Source organism: Prosopis cineraria, unplaced genomic scaffold (assembly GCF_029017545.1).
Source record: "Prosopis cineraria cultivar Desert tree isolate PC_DT_omini unplaced genomic scaffold, ASM2901754v1 PC14, whole genome shotgun sequence".
Classification (NCBI taxonomy): Eukaryota; Viridiplantae; Streptophyta; class Magnoliopsida; order Fabales; family Fabaceae; genus Prosopis; species Prosopis cineraria.
The window spans coordinates 10704010-10721384 of NW_026555345.1; positions in this window are offsets into that span (position 1 = coordinate 10704010).

Consider the following 17375-nt stretch of genomic DNA (forward strand, 5'->3'; position numbering starts at 1 on the left):
TAAGTTTATGTGACGTGTTGTATTAATAGTCTTAGGTCCAATGGACATGGTCCAAGTGTTAAGAAAGGCTTTTGGCACTTGTTGAGGGTTTTGGACACCCTTTTTTGTGTGAAAGTTGTGAAAAGTGGTCAAAATATATTTAGGTGTCTAACTTCTTGGTGTGACTTATTTTGAAAGTGAAACCTTTGCCATTGGTTAGTTCTTATAAAGAGCTTTTCGTAGACACTTAGATCATGTCATTTGGATGTTGAATGGAGAATTAGAAGGCATTAGAAGTTCTCTGATTCTATTGTCTAATGACAATAGAATTTGCTAATATTTTGTGCAACAAGCCACAACATATGGCACCTGAGCCATAGCGTGTTGTACAGAGAGTAACATGCTGCAGTGCAGTGTGTACGAGCTGTGATGCATTGCCCTGTTTCACAACATATGAGTTGTTTTTCAACTATTTTTTATTTCTTTCACTCCTCTGATGTATCCCATGTTTCTATAACTTGTTTTTACTCTGATGTGAGAGTTTATGATTGTTTTAAAGTCATTTTAATTATAAAAACTTGGGATTCCTTGAATTTGAACTAAAACTTACTAATCACTCTTCCTTTTATTACCATAAATTTTATTGGTTAATTATATTTTAGTGAAGTGAGATTTTACATACTGCACAAGTCAATTTATCTTAATTCAGCCAAATTACTTGGCTTACATCCAGTCCTTAAAACACTTATGAGATTTTATCTACTAAAACACAAACTTAGATAGGTGCTTGCAATCGTAGTATATTCAAAACTTTAAGGTAGGCACTTGTAAGCTGTTATAACACCTTACTTCAAGATAGTGAGGACTACATAATTTTTCTAGAGAAATCTCTCTCTGTTCTAAGCCAAGGGAACACTTCCCTTAATTCTCTCAAAGAAAGAGATAAAGTGTTTTCCTAATGAATTCTTTCTCAAAAAGATGATATGTACGATTTAGATTACTTAAGTAAACTCTCTCAAAATAGTATATAATACATTTAATGCCTATAATGTAATGTTTGTCTTGATATTACTAATATTTACCACACAATCACATTATACAATGGTAATTAGGAGTTATAGATCGCTCCTAAACTTACCGTAAATACAGAGGGGCTAAAATTATTAAACATTTAAAAAATAATTTGAAATATTTGGGATCCCATAAAAACCTTGCAAATAAGTAGTTTGAGTTCAAACTTAATAATTTTTAAAGATATGAGAAGTATGAAAAAGTTTAGAATGAAAAACACCTAAAAACGACAAAAAATGTCAATTTAGCACATTTTAGCACGTATGCCGCAGCTTGTAGTCCATGCACTGCAGCATATGGCACAGAAAGGTCAATTCAATCTCTACATCATCTGTTATGGCTTGTGTGCAACATGTCATGGCGTACGTGTCATTGTCATGATAGCAAAATGCTATCATGATAGCTTTTCAAGGTGAACTTCAAGAGTACGTCATTTTTGCATTTGATATTCAATTGGAGTGATTCAAATGTCCACATGAAACTTATCCAATAAGATAATTAATGGTATAAGTTTCATCCTAATTTGATATCGTATAAGAATTTCAGACACTTGAATGTGAAAAGTCAAATTTTAAAATGGTTTTCAATCATTCAAGTATCCGAAACTCAAAATTTATACCATTAACCTATTTTGAGGTTTGAACTAAGTCTAATGGACCAATATATGCTTGATAAATAGCTAAAAAAACTAATAACACATTAAAACTAAGATTTGGCCACCTTGTGTCCCAATATCATATAATAGGGCTAGTCACCACATTTCTACTTATAATTGCTATTTGGCCAAATCATCACCATAAGCACATCTATCTATCACCACATACACTTGTAATATTAGTTTAGCCTAACTTCGTGATGTTTCACCAAACATTCCCTTTAGGTTAAAATATTACAAATTCACTATACCAGTGGTTTAACATATCACAATACATTTTACAATATACTTATACTTGTACTAGTATTTTAGCCCATCACCACACATATCATAACATCATACAATTCACGGGCTAAAATAAAATACATCACAACTCATTATCATACAAGTACAACTAAATAATTATATGCATTCTTAGTTGACAACCCAAAATATTATACATTCATGGTTATATACACACTCATAATATAAAATAGGCATTACAATGGATAGCCGAGCAGCTATTCCTTGCCTGGCTCTTTTCTTTGTCCCCTATCCATCTCAAAACCTATAAAAGTAATTACGGGATGAGATAATAATCTTAATAGTCAAATATTATATGCTACTGATTAATAGGTAAAGCAATAACAACTAATCATATAATAATTATCACCATACACAAGCAACATATTATAATTCACCACTAATATATGGCATGAATAACTAAGAAATTCCATTTGATCGTTCATTGCTCCCCAACTAAATTTATAGGCATTTATATTAGACCAACCCTTAAAGGATTAGTCTCTACTCAACTTACATGGGAGTAAAATACCCAACCAATGTGTTATCCTACTTTTAGAGTATGAAATTCCCTTACTACAAGTAGTTAGGATGTCGTTGACTTTAACTCTGTACGTTTATAGGTGCTAAGGAGTGCCTGAGATGATTGACCAGACTACTTATGGTAACACTCCTGATTATATGCCACACGTGGCATCCCAAGGTGTTAGTAGTACCATATAAATTTTTCACTACTATTTTACTACTTTTCTCCATAACGTCTCGCCTTTGTAATATAAATCACCATAAAGCTATGTACGTAAGTTACTACACACATATGCATACGTCCCTTGCAAATGTATGCTAAAATACAATCATGTCTTATCTCAATTATGTTTATAATTTCTTAAAACATATTTATATGAATATAATGTATATTATACACATGCAAGTACTTGTACACACTTAAATTAATTAATAAATACTATAGACTATTTGGTTACCTCAAATCTTTTATCACTAAAAAGGTTACCCGTTGTTCACATATGCTCTTATCTCTTCCTTAGCCTCACAGAGGTCTCAACTATCAAAATCTATAATATACACACTATATGCGAGCTTTCAAACTTAACATAAGTATTCATTAACGAAATTTAGTTAAATTTAGCTACTAAAAAAATCCTTAACTTCTACTGTTGAGCTATTTAGAGCTACAACTACTCATAATAACTTCATTTAGCAACAACAAGCTAATTTATATCATTACTCAACTCTCACAACTTTAAAACTCTCAAATTATGGTTAAGGTTTATCCACCACCTCAATCTCCCACTTCTTACTCTTATCCTCAATAACATAGCTAGTTAAGGTTACAACTAGTTCACACAATCCCCTTAAGCTTCCCTCTAACTCAATCACAACATTTCATTTGATATTTTAACTTATCACACCTTAAAACCCCATAATTTAACTAGGGCTTGATTCAACTCATCCCAAACAAGACCTAAGCTTCATATTACCACTTATCCAAAATTAAGAAACTTAAATCAAACTTTTAGAGTTACATGAAATCTTTATAATATAGATTCATAGCCTCATGTTACATGAAATCTTTAAAATATAGATTCATAGCCTCATCAATTAAGAGAAAATTTACCCACTTCCTAAATCTTATGAAAATGAGATGAAAAGATAGAGGAGAGAAGTGACAAACTTACCTAAGGGTTTGAATATCAAAATTAGCTTCCAAAATCACTTAAATTGAAGCCCTAACAAAGGTCACACATCCTTCTCTTTTGATTTCTAGGTTGTCCTTAACCAAAACTACCTTTTTTATGATTTTCTCATTTTATATTGTTTGTGCTGTGTCATGCATCATAGCTCATGGCACATAAGCTACAACTCATGATGCAGAAAATAAAAACTCATTTTTACACCCCCTGATCTTACCCAATTTGATCTAGTATCTATCATATCTCAATTTAGGGTCATATAAGATCCAAAAATCCAATTAACAACCTAAAAATATAATTAAATTAATTAATTATTTTTAACTAATTTCCCCTTTGATTAACAATTTATTCCGGATTTAAAAATTCTGGATGTTACATAATAAACTAAGTGAGAGCATATTTATAACAAAATGAATGCAACTAAGTAAGAATTCAATGGTAAGGCATTTAATACATGATGATGGATTATCTACTTACTTAAATAAGACTCTATTTATATATTGGGATTGAAAGAGATGTTAGGAACACTCAGGGAAAGGATTTTAGTTGTTGGAGATGTGTAAATGTAACATCCAAAAAATTTTAACCCTGATTTATTAACTTAATAAGGGTAGTTAGTGAGTTAATGAGGTGTGTGGTCAAAGAAGCTTAACTTGGCATAATTGATGTGATTTTAGCCTTAGAAGTAGGTTTGAATCGATGGCGGGCCACCCAGGTAAGGAAAGAGGATGAAAAGGTAAAGAATTATGTTCTGTGCCATATGTAGCGGAGCGTGGTTGGTCTGCCACGGCACACGAACACAATTTAAAAGTAGCGATCTCCTCTATGCTATACAACCCGGTGGAGGGTAGCGTGCGTCATGACGCATGACTAAAAATTAAATATATCTAATTCGTTTCTGCATGAAAAGAACAGAAGGAGAAGAGGAAGAAAATGAAGAGCTCTTTTTGGCTTTGCTAAGACATGAAATTTGGTCCTATTGTTGATAGATTGAAGCTCTCAAACACCTAAGGTAAGATCATGATGCTTTCTTCTTCCTTTCTCTCCCTCATTTATGATTATTTATGGTAGGGTTTGAGTTGGGAAATGGATTTTTAGTCCATAAGAGTATGGGTTCAATTCTATTGGTTAAAATGAAATTAATAGGAGTGATTTAATGTATTGGAACGTCATATTGATAATTTTAAAAGTGGTTGGTCAATGGGAGCATTTAATATTCAAAAATAGGTATTTATGAGGTAGTTGGGATAGGTTAATATGCATTAATGATGGTTTGAGGTGTTATTAAAGATAATGTGTATTAATAAAATCTAATGAGCCCATTGGGTATGAATGGGTAGGGATTATGAGTTGGTAAAATAGTGTATGAGGAGTTTTATATTGATAAAGCTTAAAGAGCTAGATGATGATGATATCCTTGTGATATGTTGTAGAGAGGTTCGTCTTGGCACCATTCAAGCTCGTTGAAGCTTGGGAAAGTTGATATACTGAAGGGTAAACCTTTGACCTCTCAAAGGTTTGAGATAATTGGAGAAAATTTAATTTTTATAATTGTATGCTAATTGTATTGTGAAATGTGTTTTATGGTTAATTTGATAATGCATGTTGGCAAGTGTGTGATTGTGAAATGGTTTCTTTTGAAAGAAAACCTTGATTTCTACCATCCTTGACGTTTTGTGAAATTAATTATGATTTATGAATAGGGGTGGAGAATTTGTGATGAAATATGTGTTAAAGTTAGAGCATTTGTGTTATGTGAGTTCATGCATTGAGAAAATATTGTTAAATGCATATTATGTGTAAAATTTACATAGCATGATTATTGGCGCGATTTCGCCTAGGGAGAGGAGTAGATTGGTTGAAATCTACATAATATTGGCAGTGACCGTTAGAATCAAGGACTAGCCTTGGCACTGACTATTGGAATTAGGAGGTAGCCATTGTCCTATAGTTGATTTAGGATTGTCCTACTTGTTCTACAAGGAACTTGAACCTAACTAGTTTTCGCTGGTTCATAAGGAGACTAGATTAGGGGTATGTCACCCCATGGTTGTTAGTATTGGGAAAAATCAGATTACATAAGTGAGTGAGTTAACCTTGGCCTGGTAGCTCCTCACAAGTGGAAGGCTGGGTTAGTCTGTGAAGGACGTAGCCATATAATAGCTACCGGTTTCGTGTCGAAGGTAACAAGAGGATATAAGGTTGGTATATGATCATGCATATAAGTTCGGTCACATGGTTGTTAGTTTTATAGTTTGGCACGTGTTAAGGGCCCATGGTTGTTATTTTGCAACCCTGAGTCATGTTTTTGAAAATAACATGATATAGTATTTGGGGCAAGCCTGATCACATGGTTGTTAGTTTTGTGAACCTTGGCCTAATGCTATGTGATATATGAGTTTATGTGCCTAATTGCATCTATTTATAATTAATATATAACTGTAAGGTTTAAGTAAAACTTGGTTACTGAGTGGCTGTACTCACCCCTCAATTTTGACTATTTTCAGGACCTAGCTCATTGAATCCAAGTCGAGAAAACATATTGAGGCTTAAGATTGGTGAAGTAAATCCTCTATATGCCTCTCTCTTGCTATTCACATGTGTATTTGTTAATGTAATTGCCAACTAGGATTAATTATCATGATTGGTGTACTATTTGTATGATTTTGTGTTTAACTAGTGTATTTTATGCCCTGGGTTAGTGAGTTTTTGTTGTGGACTAGTGGATATGGCGAAAATACTAGTGCAAGTAGGAACATATGTATTTTTGAAAAATATAAATGAAATGGTTGATTTTGTGCAACTTTTCTCCCCCTCTATGTTTTGTGAAAATTGGGGTTGAGTAGTAATTTTGTGAAATAAGTGTGTTTGATTGCATGTGGTGTGTTGCACGAGTCCACAAGTGTCCATTGAGTATGGTCGGAGGGTTGGTGTAGACTATTGGCACGTGTGGTTGAGTTGAGACACCCCATTTGAGAAATTTTGTGAAAATGTGTCAAAATGGATTTTGGTGTCTAACTTTTGATAGAAAATGAATCTGAGTGTGAAATCGGTGCCATTAGCTAGAGCTAGGAGAAAGCTCCGTGTGGACACCAAAACTACCTCAATCGGACGTCGAATGAAGATTTGGAACACATCAGAAGTCTGCTCCCTGTGTTATCAAATGACAGCACTGATCTGTCAAATTTCGTGTAATGTGCCACGGTACATGGCATAAAGAAGACACGCCACGACGCACGAGCCATAAGCCACGATGCATGTATCATTTTCTACACAGAAATGGTTTTTGAGTTTTAAAACTTACTTTTTGGGTCCTAATTGGTTTCTAAACTTCCGCTTTGTTTCTAAAACTCTAATTTGGAGTTCTTAAATTTATGTATTGGGATTTAAAATAACAAATTAGGATTCCTTTGAATTAATTTGGAGAAATTCTTCTTTTAAAACCTCGAATAACTATGTTTTAGAGTTAATTTGTAGTTTAACCTCAGAGAGGTTACAGCAAAAGTGAAAGAAACCAAAAAAAGCTCTTCTTTTTTGTGATCAACATTTAATACACTATCAAAACCTAATTTAATCCTATATTCGCAAGGGCTCATGCTTGAATTGGCTTAACTCATAAAGGTTTAGTTCGCTTCAAGCTATTTTAAGCGTGTAGGCTATCTCAAACAAGCTTGTATTAAGAGTCAAAAGCTCCAAGCTTCCACTTTAAACTCAAACATGTGTGGATGCATTCTAATACAAGCTTGTGTTCATTTTGGACTCTTTAGATAAGACACACAAGTTTGACTATCGAGACAAGCTTGTATTGGCTTGCTCAAGTACAAGGTTCTCTGAGTCAAACTTAAAAGTTCTAAGTTAGGAAACCCATTCAAGAGTGAATTAGCAAGGTATACATGGATTAGATTATGACCCAACTCAAGCTGATACACTAGAACTAATTTAAGCATCTATAACTCTAATTTAAGTGTGAATTAGATCACAAAAGAAAATCTTCATGTAAGAGCTATTTCAAGCATGTGATCAACCTAAAACAAGTGAGTTCTAACTAAATTCAAAATACTTGCTTTCATAAAAGGCTCAAACACATATATGTTCAGTCCAAGACAAGCGTGAATTAGTTGTTAGTGTCTAGTAAGGCTTTTAGATGCTAATTCGAGTGAGTATTAATTCTAAGTCAAGTTTGAATTCAACTACTAAGTCTTATGATGCATTATGAATGGTTGATTCATGCATGCACCAATACTCAGATAGGTGTGAATTAGATTTTGAAGCTTAAATGCATTGTAAGTGTTTGATAATGAAAATTTAAGACATGTGAGCCTATGACAAGTTCTAAGATGCATTATTCTTACCATGCAAAGAGTGATTTTGCTCTTAAATAATTTTCACAATAAATTTAAGAGAAAATAAAATAAATAAACCTATTTAAGTAAATCTTCCATTGTTCTTTATGTTCTTGAGGTTTTGTCATTTAGAGTTGTATATGTTAATATGAACAGGTACTAAACTTCTTTCTTTTAGTTTTATAATTATCAAAACACATCATTCAATAAAAGGATGAGAATGGAAGAAGAGAGAATCCTCTCCCCTCGAGGTTTGATATTGTGGACTGAACGTGTAGTGTTGCTTTTTAATAATAAGTCATATTTAATGATATATTTCAATTGAAATTTTAATTATTTAAGAATTCATTTTAAATGTTAGATAACTTTGTTAATATAAGATTAAAATACCTTAATCCAAGTATTATGATCACATGTAAAAAAAATATTATTGTGATTTGTATTCGTGGTGCTTCTTGAGTTACATGGATCAATTAAATAATTGATGTGGTGAGATCTTATTGTAAAATTAGATTAAAAATTATGTTAGGATTGTTGCATATGTGTCAAAAGTGTGTGTGTCAAAGTCCCACATTGACTAAAAGAAGGAATCTCCTAGTGTATATATACTAAGGAATGAAGTAGGCTAATAAAATGGGCTTGGAGGGGAAGTGGCCTCGCGCACATAAGACAGGCCAACTCAGGGCAATCGTAGTTGAAATCAGCCGATTTGCCCCCTTGCACGCGAGTTCAAGAGGCACTGGGTTCCTTTTACCAGGTTATTTTTACAAAAATGATTAAATAAATAATTATTTTTAGCTTACCCGAAAAACCTCTGATTTGCTGTTTTGAATTTGAACTTGAAGCTTTGGCAGTTTTTAGACATTAAACCTCTTCTAGAAACTGAATTTTATAGGTTAATGTTTTGTCTGCCAAACGTCTCCAGATTAATGAACGCTGAACGTTTTTGGATTAATGGACGTGCACGTTTTTGCTGTTTAAGGCGTGTGTAACTGAAGCATTAATCTATGAATGTTTGTTGTTTAATGTATGTATAACCAAAGCATTAACCGGTAATTATAACCCAGCGTTTATGTCTCCTTCCTCGGCCTATATATAGCCATGGGTGCAGACAAAACAGTGCGCCAGCATTCTCTCTTCCCTCTGTCTTCTGTGCGTCAATTCGTCTGTGTTTATTTTTAGTCTCTATTATTCTGTTCCCTTGCTCCGCCGCAGGAAGTGCTTGTTTAATCCTGGGGAACTGCTGGTCCATCGTTCAGGTGTGCCGGAATAGTTCTTAAGGACAGTGTCCTTCTGGACATGACTCAAGCAATTCGTACCTCACCATTCGTGTTTCTGCCAGTGTCGCCAATAAGGATATCTTTTCTTCATTTGTGATCTCATATAGTTCAATTGAAAGATATTGCAGAATAATAGAGACACTAAATCAATGAGATTCACATGATATTATAATATTCATAATATTTTCCCTTAAATGTCCACAAATAAATATGTTCCTCATTAAAAACCATGCCAAGAAAAACCTAATGAGACAAAGACTCACTGAACGAAAAAGAATGCATAATATATTTATGTTTATTAAACTACCTTAATAAAAATCTTATTAAGAAAATCAAGTCAGACAAAACTTTAATTAAAGAAAATAGAGTACAATATAAATTTTACTCTACCTAAAGAAGATATTGTTTTTGATTCCTTTTGAGTCATTGTATTGTATGTCAATTTTTTTGAATATTGTTGTTGTCAATGACTTTGTGAGCTTATATGATCTTTTATGGATAGATATGTAAACCATTACCTTCATATAATATTTTGAAATATTTTTCTATACTCCCTCCATTTAAAAATATAAGGCATTTTTTAAAGAGTTGGATGTTAAAAAATATAAGGTATTTTTAGTCTTTCGATATGTAATCATTGTCTTTTTTCAAAAGTGCTCTATTGATAATGACTTTATATTTATTATGGAGTATTTAATAGGAATAAATATAAAAAGATAAGGTTATTTTGAAAGTAAGTAACTACTTTATTGCAGGTGAGATTCAGTTAAAAATGCCTTATATTTTTAAACAGAGGGAGTACATATTTTTAAAATATGCACACATTTTACACTTGTCGTATATTTTATGGGAATAGCAACAAAAGCTAAAATAAATCACTATGATATACATGTACTTTCACACGGCAAAAAATCTTTTGGAGATTAGGTTGTGTGGATCAAATTTAAAATGTATGCCATATATGCATAATCAATTATTTTTTTATTCTAACTAATAGTTGAATAAAGAAATCACTCATAATGCTTTCTTAACATATCATATCAACTACATAACTTCATTATAAACTAATGCAATATCATAAATTCTACTATAAAAACATTCGTATATGATGCTTCAACACCATATTTTATTATTATTTTGAAGAAAAATGATATTAATCCACGTTAATCATATGATGTCTTAACATCTTTTTTAACAATTACATACTTTATTTAAACTCTTAAAGATATATAAAACTTATAAAATTAAAAGAATGTAATGCTATCCAAAAATCTATTTTTTTTATTTCAAATATACTTTTAATAGAAATAAATGAATTTTTAGGTGAAGTGAAACTTTGAATTCCTTTAAAGCAACCTAATATTTTTTAAGTGATAAATCTTCTCAACAAGAAGCACTTACATTTAGTGTTTAACTGTATCTCAAACATAAACACTTATGAAAAATTAAAAAAATAGTCCTCATCTTTTTTTTAAAATTTTTAGAGAAATTATTACACGAATCTAGTGCATCATGTCATCAATACTTTATTTAATCAAAACATATCATATCACACTAATTCAATCAAATAAAATCATATATGTTATTATTTTTAAAGACTTTATTTTTTAAACAAAATGCCTTTTTAATTTTTTATCGTTTTTAATCTATCATTATCAATAATTTATATAATTTATATTTACAGCCATATAATATAACAAGTTTTTATTAAATAGTGTATGGATGACATAATACATGGATACAAATGACAATTTTTTAATTTTTTATTGGTAGAATAGAGTGAAAGTGATTGAATACTTCTTTGCCAAAATTTTGAATGAATTCTTGCCTGAAAAAAAAATAAAAAAAAATCCAGGCAAGTTGGAGCTCCACGCCAACGGGAAGCATTTATGAAGTCGTGCATTATTTAACTTTGTTATCTGTTGCTTCTCCGCATAATTTTATTATTAGCCAGAAAAAGAATGAAAAGGAAATTTTTCTACCATCAGCTGATCAAGCGGAAAAAACTCAACACATGTTAAGTAAGATAATAAATGAAAAAAAAATAGCCACATCTTAGGATCTGCTTGATTATATATTTTCTAATACTTTTTTCGTTACGAAAAACAAAAAAAAAAATTGTTTGAAAATGTGTCTTTTGTTATCTGTTATAAAAAAAGTTAATAGTTATTTTGAAGAATTAAAAAATCAGAAAATATTTTATATTTTTTTTAGTTTTACAAAACTAGAGAAAAGAAAGAAAATATTATGCTTTTATTAATGTAAATTATTATGTTAATAAATAAATTATTCTTTCACCCTTTATTTTACCAATTCAATTTGTTTTTTTAAAAAATAATGATTCAAACAATTTTTTTATATTTTTTATTTTCAAAACTTGTCATAAAAAAAACTATTCTACAAATTTATTTTAAGAACATAAAAACAGAAAATAGAACAAAACAAAAATTCCATCACCTAATATAAGGGCTTAATCTAGTTTAATTAAAAGCATTGAGCTTGAACTTGAGTATAAAATGGTGATTTATAAATTTTTAGTGGAAGGCATGTTCCTGAAGAAGTGTCCCATAAAATGTGGATTGGATTAGTTTAAATGGAACACATGAGATACTAGAGTTTGTAAAAAAACAAAAAAATTAGTTGAAAAAAAAAAGACTTCAAAAATTCTTTTTTCTCTAGCAACAACTTCACGTGAATTACATCTACATCAATGATTTTTTTTGCCAAAAATAGAATTTTATATAGTAGAATATGCGTCTAATTTACTCCAATGTTATAACCGATCTTACGCTTTCTTAAGATCAAGCAATTGCAAGGTATGCTTGTGCTGTACTGGATAAGCGTGACATTATATATATACACATACGTAATTATTTAAAATCTCAATTCTTCTTTCACATTTATAAGGGAGAGTAACAATTTATTTTCAAGGAGACCAATAAGTTTACATCTCACAGCCTGAGAGATTTGTAAGTTGAGCTCCCAATTTTATAATTTTATTATAATGCATTTACAATTTTTTTTCAAATTTTAAAAGAAAACACAAATGTTCATCTTTGAAGTATTAAGTCTGATAGCTTCAAGAATTTACAAGTTTAACTCTTAATTTTGCAACTTTATTGTGATTATTTGTAACTTGTTTTTTAAATTTTAATAGAAAATATAAATATTTATCTTTGCTTTTTTTAAGAACACAAATGTTCATTTTTAATATTAAAAAATTATTAAGTTTATTGTTTATTCTTTACCTATTTCTCAATAAAATAAATAAGTTGTCCATTTCTTTATTGCCGATTATTTATTATTCAACCTTGTTAAAATTTAAAAAATAAGTTAGAAATGCATTACAATAAAAATGTAAAATTGGGAGACTTATTCTTTCTTTCTTTTTTTTATACAGAAGGCCATAGAAAAATTCATACAAAATGATGAAAAATCAAGTTATGTCAGAGTATAAATTAAAAATTCATACACCCATGTGGGGGAATATAAAAAATACTGATATCTAAATTATCATTTAAAGCTTAATGTGCAAGCCAATCAACAAATTTATTTGCTTATTTAAAAACATGATCTAATGTGATTGTCTAGTTTCTCATGACAAATGTTTTGATTTTCTTGGTAATTTCAATGAGTGGTGGCTTTAGAGAATTCATGTTGGATAAGTGTGAAAGCTTCAAGAGAGTCAGAATAAACGTTGACTTTGTTAAATTGGCCGTTCCAATAGATTTTAATTCCTTCATGAATACTTATTAGTTCTGCAACATAATAGGGTGGTAGCCACAGTATTTTGAGAAACCCTCAATTCAATTATCTTAGTTGTCTAAGATGAGGCCATTACAAAGAGCAACGTAGAAGATTGTAATAGAAATGTAAAGATATATAATAGAGAAAATATCAATTAAGGACTACTATAAAAGACCAATTGTTATTAAAATTGAATGGATACTTGTTGATTCAGCTTAGTCTTTTATTAATAAGTATCCGTTCAAGTTTTAACAATAACTCATTATAAACTAATAAAAGTCTATTTGAGTTTGTTTATTAACTAATATCCATTCAAGTTTTGACAATATTTAGTCCTTAACTAATATTAATTTTGGTTAGTGATAATTGATTGCTATTTTCCTTATATAATATGGGATGAAAATTTTGCAAAGTCTCAAGCTTCACAAAATCTGGAATTGTCAATGGTTTGTTCCACATGAATATGTTTTATGAGATCAAGCTTGCAATAGGAGACGGGCATTAACGTGTGGCTTGGCAATGACATAATTAATGAGAGCGATGAGGTAGAGTGCGGTACAAGGGAGAGAATAAATGATGTGTGTGAAAGAAGGAGAAGGAGAAAATAGAGATTAAACAAGAAGATTGGTGTGTTTGTTTTCTGAATTTAAAAACTGTTTTTTGTTTTTAAAAACTAAAAACTTTTGACACATATTTGGATTAGTGTTTTTGATTTAATTGTTTTCAAAATTATTTTTATTTTTTATTTTTAAAAGCAAATAAATAGAAACAAGTTCAAATTGTTTTTTTATTTTTTATGTTTTGAAAATACACTACATTTGATTATTAGAAATTACAATTAGTTCAACCAATTTCTATACAAAATCATTACTATTAACCACCTATAATTATTACTATTAGTCTATTTTTTAATTTTAAAATTATTTTTAAATTAATATGACCAAATGAATTTTTATTTTGAAAAATTTTTGAAAATTGTATTATAAACTAGTTTTTTAAAATAAAAAATGAAAATAGAAACCAAACAGGCTCTAAGATTCATTTTTGGTCATTGAATTATTCTTCGAGAAGTATCCAATTTCCTAAACTCTCTATCATGGCAATTTTATTCATAAAGTAATTAAAACGTAGCATATATATTGGCCCCTGACATTAAATGACACAACATTGAGTATTAAAAATGCTGACCAAGATTTAAGTATGATCGAAAATGCCCAGGTAGAATCGAATTAAGGTGCATTTTTCCCTTAACCTATTCTTTGAAGTGCATCTAGTGTTTTAAACTATTTGCATCATAACAATTTCATCCCTAAAATAATAAAAATGTAGCATATTTTTGAACATCTTTAAATAACTCAAACAAATTCCTTTTACATCCCTCTTTATTTTTATTAAAATACCATGTTTAATTATGAATGTTCAGAAAGAAGAAGCCATGCAAGTTTTAATCATAAAACTACATAGAGATAGAGAGACAAATGATGTGAGAGTGCATTATTAGGGGGGCCTCTTTCTTTCAACTGGTCATTCCCATCATCTTTAATTATTATCCGCTTATGCATTCTACTATTAATTAATCTTACCTACCCTTTTCCTCATTGTTGGTTCACAATTTTTCTTAAAGTTAAAAATATTATCCTCCCTTCCCAATTTAAAGCCAGTAGCTCAAATGATGTGAACTTATTTTTACTTTAATTAAACTGAAAAAAGAATAACAAAAAGGAATTTGCCTGAATTATTTATGGATATTCAAAAACATGTTATGTTTTAATTACTTTAAGAATAAAATTGCTATTTAGGATATAGGGCATGTATTGAAGAATAGTTCAAGAAAAGTATACCTTAATTTGGATCCATCTAGCATGATGAGTGGCATTTTCAATTATATTTAAGTCTTAGTCAACATTTTTAATGGTTAAAGTTGGGTATTTAATGCTAAGGGCAAATATGTTACGTTTTAATTACTTTAAGAGTAAAATTGCTATGATAAATAGTTTATGACACTAGATACTTTTTGAAGAATAGTTCAAGTACAAAAATTCACTTTAATAAAAAAAAGGGTACAACAACAACAACAACAACAATAAGCCTTTATCCCACTAGGTGGGGTCGGCTACATGGATTGCAAGACGCCATTGTGCTCTATCATTTATTAAGCTTTTAGAAATATTATTAATTAAGAGATCACGTTCAACAACTTCCAAGAGTGTTCTCTTAGGCCTTCCTCTACCTCTCTTAATCGGACTCAAAGTTATATGTTCCACTCTTCTCACTGGTGCCTCCCTTGGTCTTCTTTGTACATGCCCAAACCATCTCAACCGATTTTCTACCATTTTTTCCTCAATAGGTGCCACCCTCACTTTTTCACGTATGTGCTCATTTCGAATTTTATCTTTACGTGTATGTCCGCACATCCATCGTAACATTCTCATCTCTGCTACTCCAACTTTATGCTCTTGCTGTCCCGTTAGAGCCCAGCATTCACTACTATATAACATTGCCGGTCTGATAGCAGTACGATAAAACTTTCCTTTAAGTTTATTAGGCACCTTACGGTCACAAATAACTCCTTTAGCTTTTCTCCAATTAAACCACCCAGCTTGAATTCTATGTGAAATATCTCCACTGATTTCGCCATCATTTTGAATAATGGCTCCCAAATATCTAAACTTTTCCACTTGAGGTATGATTTGATCTCCCAATTTCACTTCCAAATTATTTTCGAATAGTCTTTTACCAAATTTACAATATAAATATTTCGTCTTACTTCTACTCAGACGAAAACCTTTCGACTCCAATGTCCTCCTCCATAACTCAAGTTTGCAATTAACCTCTTCTCTTGTCTCTGCTATAAGAACTATATCATCCGCGAAGAGCATACATTTCGGGATTTCCTCTTGAATATGTTCCGTCAAAACATTTAAAATCAAGTTGAACAAATAAGGACTCAGAGATGATCCCTGATGTAGTCCAATCTTTATAGGAAAATCCTTTGTTTGACCACAAGGCGTTCTTATACTAGTTTTTACCCCCTCATACATATCTTGTATGGCTTTAATATAAGCAATCCGTACTCCCTTTTTTTCCAACGCTTTCCAAAGCACTTCTCTTGGTATACGGTCATAAGCTTTTTCCAAATCAATAAAAACCATGTGTAGATCTTTATCTTTACAACGATACTTTTCCATTAATCCCCTTAGTAGATAAATTGCCTCTGTAGTTGATCTACCTGGCATAAAACTAAATTGATTCTCAGAAATACTTGTCTCCAATCTCAACCTGTGCTCAATTACTTTCTCCCACAATTTCATTGTGTGGCTCATGAGTTTAATCCCTCTATAGTTAGTACAATTCTGAATATCTCCTTTATTTTTATAAATAGGAATTAATGTACTTCTCCTCCACTCATCAGGCATTTTCTTGGACCGTAAAATCACAGTAAATAATTTAGTTAACCATCTCACCCCTTCTTCACCTAAACATTTCCACGCTTCGATAGATATACAATCAGGTCCGTTAGCTCTACCATTTGCCATTTTCTTAAGAGCTTCCTTTACCTCCTTATCACGTATTTTTCGATAGAATGACAAATTTTGTTCTCCTTCACCAGTTACTAATTCCTCCAAGTTACTAGATGAATCCTCTCCATCATTGAAAAGTTTAGAAAAATAAGTCTCCCATCTATTTTTAATTTCATCATCTATAACTAAAATTCTTCCCTCTTCATCCTTAATACACCTTACCTGTTCTAGATCTCTTGATTTTCTTTCCCTACTCTTGGCAATCTTATAAATATTTTGCTCTCCTTCCTTCATCTCAAGGTTCTTATAAAATTCTTCAAAAGCTTTGGAACGAGCTTCACCCACAGCTCTCTTAGTTTCCTTCTTAGCCATACGGTACCTCTCCCAATTTTCCTCATTGTTACACAAATGTATAGCTTTAAAACAGTTCTTCTTATACTTGATTTTGTCCTGTACACTATTATTCCACCACCAAGACTCCTTATCTCTTGGACCAGAACCTTTCGATTCTCCCAAAACTACTTTTGCAACCTCCCGTATCTTTTTAGCCATATCCTCCCATATGATGTTAGCACTTCCCTGAGAATCCCAAATTCCTTTATCCAAAAGATTTCGCTTGAAAATATCTTGCTTCTCACCTTTTAATTGCCACCACCTAATCTTTGGTGTTACTACTTGTCGACGTTTTTGGATTTTACTCATAATACACACATCAAGGACTAGGACCCTATGTTGTGTCGTTACAGCATCTCCAGGGATCACCTTACAATTTTTACAAAGTTTTC